A 6661-nucleotide genomic window follows, 5' to 3' on the forward strand; every position below is an offset into this window, starting at 1 on the left:
CCTCTGTGGGACCCCGCTCGTCACAGGTGCCCACTGTGATACCTCATCTCATACCATGACTCGTTGTTGCCTCCCTGTCAGGTATTCTCTGATCCATTGCAGTGTCCTTCCTGTTATACACGCCTGATCCTCTAGTTTCTGCACTAGTCTTTTGTGAGGAACTGTGTCGAAGGCCTTCTTGCAGTCCAAGAAAATGCAATCAACCCACCCCTCTCTCTCGTGTCGCACTTCTGTAACTTTGTCATAGAACTCTAGAAGGTTTGTGACACAGGATTTGCCTTCCATGAATCCGTGCTGGTTATCGTTTATAATCTTGTTCCGTTCCAGGTGCTCCACCACTTTCCTCCTGATAATCTTCTCCATGACTTTGCATTCTATACAGGTCAGTGACACTGGTCTGTAATTTAGTGCCTCTTTTCTATCTCCTTTTTTTAAAAATGGGAACTACATTTGCGGTCTTCCATACCTCTGGTAGTTGCCCAGTTTCAAGGGATGTGTTGAAGATTGTGGTTAATGGCACAGTATACCTGCTCCCTCCCTGAGGACCCACGGGGAGATGTTGTCCGGTCCCATTGCCTTTGATGTATCAATGTCACTTAGCAGCTTTTTCGCCTCCTCCTCAGTTGTGTGCATATCGTCCAGCACCTGTTGATCTATTCCCTGCTGGTGTCCCCCTCTGTCCTGTCTTCCCAGAGTCCTTCCTGTCTCCACTGTGAATACTTCCTTAAATCTCCTGTTGAGCTCCTCGCATGCCTCTTGATCGTTTCTTGTGAGTTCCCCACCTTCTTTCCTCAGCCTGATCACCTGGTCTTTGACTGTCGTCTTTCTCCTAATGTGGCTAAACAGCAGTTTCGAGACAGTCTTGGTTTTCGATGCTATGTCATTTTCGTACTGTCGTTGGGCCTCCCTCCTTATCTGTGCATATTCGTTTCTGGCTCTTCGACTGATCTCCTTGTTTTCCTGGGTCCTTTGCCTTCTATACCTCTTCCATTCTCTATTGCACTTAGTTTTTGCCTCCCTGCACCTTCGGGTAAACCAAGGACTCACTTTGGTCTTCCCATTGTTTCTGTTACTCTTGGGAACAAACCTTTCCTCTGCCTCCTTGCATTTTGTTGTTACATACTCCATCATTTCATTTACTGTCTTTCCTACCATTTCTCTGTCCCACTGCACCTCCCGCAGGAAGACCCTCATACCTGTGTAGTCCCCTCTTTTATAGTTTGGCTTTTCCCATTCGACTCCTGTTACCCTCTCCACCTGTAACTCTACTATGTAATCAAAACTCAGGACTACGTGGTCACTAGCTCCGAGGGGCCTCTCGTATGTAATGTCATCAATGTCTGAGCTACTCAGGGTGAACACAAGGTCCAGTCTTGCTGGTTCATCCTCCCCTCGCTTTCTGGTAGTGTCCCTGACATGTTGATGCATGAGATTTTCCAGTACCACATCCGTCATCTTGGCTGTCCATGTTTCGGGGCCCCCATGAGGCTCCAGGTTTTCCCAATCGATCTCCCTGCGGTTGAAATCACCCATAACCAGAAACTTTGCTCTGCACGTTTGAGCTCTTCGAGCCACCTCAGCCAGTGTGTCCACCATCGCTCTGTTGTTCCCATCATATTCCTCTCTCGGCCTCCTGCAGTTCTGTGGTGGGTTATACATCACAGCAATGACTACCTTATGTTCCCCAGATTGAATTGTGCCTGCTATGTAGTCCCTTTCTCCAATCTCGTCCATGCCCTCCATTTCCTCGAAACTCCATCGTTTTTTTTATGAGCAGTGTAACCCCTCCTTCCCCTCTGCTCTTTCTATCTTTCTTCAGAATCTGATATCCCGGTGGGAAGACTGCATCTGTTATTGTCTCAGTGAGTTTCATTTCTGTGACTGCTATGATGTCCAGGGACTTCTCGTTGATTCTTTCATGCCATTCCTCGTATTTATTTGCTATTCCATCTGTGTTTGTGTACCACACCTTCAGCTTCTTGTCCATCACGGTGGGCCTGGGAGAATATTGGGATTGGGGGGTGGGAGCCCTGGGGGGTTATGGGGGTTTGTGGTGTGGGTTGGATTTGTGGTGGGGGGTGAGGGTAGAGTGCCCATAGGGAGCTGCTGTGGCAGTGGGATTTGTAATGTTGGGGGTGGGGACATAGGGAACAGTGTGTGGGTGTTGGTTGAGATTGTTCATCTGCATTGGGGTTTTCACAGTGTGGGTGGGGTTTGTGGTGGGAAGCAGAGGGAACAGTGTGCGGATTTTGATTGAGGTTGTTCAGTTGCTTCGGGGTTGTTGTGGCTGGAGTCCTTCTGTGGGTGTCTCTGTAAGGTGTATTTGTCCTTCCACCTGAGCCTGGGTTCTTCTCATCCTCATCGATGCCTCCCGTTCCTCCTATCGTTTTTGTACCCTCTCTCTCAGTCTCGTCCTTTCCTCCTGTGTTCTGTTGCGGTCGAGGTACACGCTCTGGTACTCTGATTTGTCCCTCAGTCGTGCTTTCTCCTGCAGGACCCTGGTTCGAGCTGATTCTGCCTTGAAGACCACTTTGACAGGCCGTCTCCTTCTGCGTGCAAACCACCCAGTTCTCTGAAAATTTGCCACCTGGGTCATGTCTCCCTCTCCTATTGCTTTCAAGATACCTTCGATCACTTTCTTTTCCCCCTGGATTCTTTCATCATAGGTTTCCCCTTCAACTTCTTGGAGCCCGTAGACGAACACTGACCTCTCCCTCTCCTCCTCCCATTGTGTCTCTCTTTGTGACCTCTGAGGCGTTTTATCTCCTTCCATCTAGATGTTCCTGCCTTCAACCCCTGTCCTTGCTGCAGCCCCTATGCTCAGTGGACTGTCTTTCCTGCTCAGCTGTTCCCTGCCACTATAGTTGACTGTTAGAGTTTCTGCATAAGTCTTGTCTCCTGCAATGACTGCAGGCTTCACGACTGGTATTCCTGTACTCAGCTTTTCCTGAATCCCTACAATCCCCTCGTCTGTGACTGGTATAGAAGTCCCTGATGTCATTCCTGTGCTGTCATATGCCTCTCTATTCTGTTTCAGGTTTTTTAGCTCCTCTTCTAAGCACTTTATCTTATCATCTGCTGCTAAGACTTGTAGTCCCCACTTCCTGCTCTCTTCAGCTATCCTCTCCTCCATTACCCTGCTGAGCTCTGCTAGTGTGTGTGTGTGTGTGTGTGTGTGTGTGTGTGTGTGTGTGTGTGTGTGTGTGTGTGAGTGTGTGTGTGTGTGTGTATGTGTGTGTGTACTCACCTAGTTGAGGTTGCGGGGGTCGAGTCCAAGCTCCTGGCCCCGCCTCTTCACTGATCGCTACTAGGTCACTCTCCCTGAGCCGTGAGCTTTATCATACCTCTGCTTAAAGCTATGTATGGATCCTGCCTCCACTACATCGCTTCCCAAACTATTCCACTTACTGACTACTCTGTGGCTGAAGAAATACTTCCTAACATCCCTGTGATTCATCTGTGTCTTCAGCTTCCAACTGTGTCCCCTTGTTACTGTGTCCAATCTCTGGAACATCCTGTCTTTGTCCACCTTGTCAATTCCTCTCAGTATTTTGTATGTCGTTATCGTGTCCCCCCTATCTCTCCTGTCCTCCAGTGTCGTCAGGTTGATTTCCCTTAACCTCTCCTCGTAGGACATACCTCTTAGCCCTGGGACTAGTCTTGTTGCAAACCTTTGCACTTTCTCTAGTTTCTTTACGTGCTTGGCTAGGTATGGGTTCCAAACTGGAGCCGCATACTCCAATATGGGCCTAACGTACACGGTGTGTGAGTGTGTGTATGTGTGTGTGTGTGTGTGTGTGTGTGTGTGTGTGTGTGTGTGTGTGTGTGTGTGTGTGTGTGTGTGTGTGTGTGAGTGTGTGTGTGAGTGTGTGTGTGTGTGTGTGTGTGTGTGTGTGTACTCACCTAATTGTACTCACCTAATTGTGGTTGCAGGGGTCGAGACTCAGCTCCTGGCCCCGCCTCTTCACTGATCGCTACTAGGTCCTCCCTCTCTCTGCTTCCTGAGCTTTGTCATACCTCTTCTTAAAACTATGCATGGTTCCTGCCTCCACTACTTCACTTGCAAGGCTATTCCACTTCCTGACCACTCTATGACTGAAGAAATACTTCCTAACGTCCCTGTGACTCGTCTGAGTCTTCAGCTTCCAGTTGTGACCCCTTGTCCCTGTGTCCCCTCTCTGGAACATCCTATCTCTCTCCACCTTGTCTATTCCCCGCAGTATCTTGTATGTCGTTATCATGTCTCCCCTGACCCTTCTATCCTCCAGTGTCGTCAGTCCGATTTCCCTCAACTTTTCCTCGTACGACATTCCCCTGAGCTCTGCGACTAGCCTTGTTGCAAACCTTTGTACTTTCTTTAACTTCTTGACGTGCTTGACCAGGTGTGGGTTCCAGACTGGTGCTGCATACTCCAGTATGGGCCTAACATACACAGTGTACAGTGTCTTGAACGATTCCTTATTAAGGTATCGGAACGCTATTCTCAGGTTTGCCAGGCGCCCGTATGCTGCAGCAGTTATTTGGTTGATGTGTGCCTCCGGTGATGTGCTCGGTGTTATGGTCACCCCAAGGTCTTTCTCCCTGAGTGAGGTCTGTAGTCTTTGTCCACCTAGCCTATACTCTGTCTGCGGTCTTCTTTGCCCCTCCCCAATCTTCATGACTTTGCATTTGGCTGGATTGAATTCGAGAAGCCAGTTACTGGACCACATATCCAGCCTGTCCAGGTCTCTTTGCAGTCCTGCCTCATCCTCATCCGATTTAATTCTTCTCATCAACTTCACATCATCTGCGAACAGGGACACTTCAGAGTCTTTTCCTTCCATCATGTCGTTCACATATATCAAAAATAGCACTGGTCCTAGAACTGACCCCTGTGGGACCCCGCTCGTCACAGGCGCCCACTGTGATACCTCTTCACGTACCATCACTCGTTGCTGCCTCCCTGTCAGGTATTCCCTGATCCATTGCAGTGCCCTCCCTGTTACATGCGCCTGATCCTCCAGCTTCTGCACTAATCTCTTGTGGGGAACTGTGTCAAAGGCCTTCCTGCAGTCTAGGAAAACGCAATCTACCCACCCCTCTCTCTCGTGTCTTACTTCTGTTACCTTGTCATAAAACACCAGGAGGTTTGTGATACAAGATTTGCCTTCCATGAACCCATGCTGGTTTTCATTTATAATCTTGTTCCTTTCCAGGTGTTCGACCACTCTCCTCCTGATAATCTTCTCCATGACTTTGCACACAATACATGTCAGAGACACAGGTCTGGAGTTTAGCGCCTCGTTTCTGTTTCTTTTCTTAAATATGGGGATTACATTAGCTGTCTTTCATTTCTCAGGTAGTTGCCCAGTTTCAAGGGATGTGTTGAAGATTGTGGTTATTGGCACGCACAGCATCTCTGCTCCTTCTCTAAGGACCCATGGGGAGATGTTGTCCGGTCCCATCGCCTTTGAGGTGTCAAGGTCACTTAGGAGCTTCTTCACCTCCTCCTCAGTTGTTCGTATGTCATCCAACACTTGTTGGTATATTCCCTCTTGATGTTCCCTTCTGTGCTGTCTACCCACAGCCCTTCCTGTCTCTACTGTAAAACTTCCTTAAATCTCCTGTTCAGCTCCTCACATACCTCCTGATCATTTCTTGTGAGTTCTCCACCTTCTGTCCTTAATCTGATCACCTGGTCTTTGACTCTTGTCTTCCTCCTGATGTGGCTATACAACAGTTTCGGGTCAGTCTTGATTCTCGATGCTATGTCATTTTCATACTGGTGCTGGGCCTCCCTCCTTACCTGTGCATACTTATTCCTGGCTCTGCGACTGATCTTACTATTTTCGTGTGTTCTCTGCCTTCTGTACTTTTTCCATTCTCTATTGCACTTTGTTTTTGCCTTCTTACACCGTCGGGTAAACCAGGGGCTCGTTCTGGTCTTCCCGTTGTTACTGTTGCCCTTGGGAATAAACCTTTCCACTGCCTCCTTGCATTTCGTTGTTACATATTCCATCATTTCATTTACTGGCTTTCCTGCCAGTTCTCTGTCCCACTGGACCTCCCGCAGGAAGTTCTTCAACCCTATGTAGTCCCCTCTTTTATAGTCAGGCTTTTCCCATTCAACTCCTGTTATTCTCTCCACTTGCAGCTCTACTATGTATTCAAAGCACAGAACCACATGGTCGCTAGTTCCTAGGGGACTCTCATACTCGATGTCCTCAATGTCTGAGCTGCCCAGGGTGAACACAACGTCCAATCTTGCTGGTTCATCCTCTCCTCTCACTCTGGTAGTGTCCTTAACATGTTGGTGCATGAGGTTTTCCAGCACCACGTCCAACATCCTGGCTCTCCATGTTTCAGGACCCCCATGTGGCTCCAGGTTTTCCCAGTCAATCTCCCTGTGGTTGAAATCCCCCATAACCAGCAACTTTGCTCTGCTGGAGTGAGCTCTTCTTGCCACCTCACCAAGTGTGTCCACCATTGCTCTGTTGCTCTCTTCATATTCCTCTCTTGGCCTCCTGCAGTTCTGTGGTGGATTATACATCACTGCAATGACCACTTTGTGTTCCCCAGACTGAAGTGTACCTACTATGTAGTCTCTTTCTCCCGTCTCATCTATGCCTTCCATTTTCTCGAATTTCCATCTGTTTTTCACGAGCAGAGCAACCCCACCTCC

Source organism: Cherax quadricarinatus, chromosome 6, assembly GCF_038502225.1.
Source record: "Cherax quadricarinatus isolate ZL_2023a chromosome 6, ASM3850222v1, whole genome shotgun sequence".
NCBI lineage: Eukaryota > Metazoa > Arthropoda > Malacostraca > Decapoda > Parastacidae > Cherax > Cherax quadricarinatus.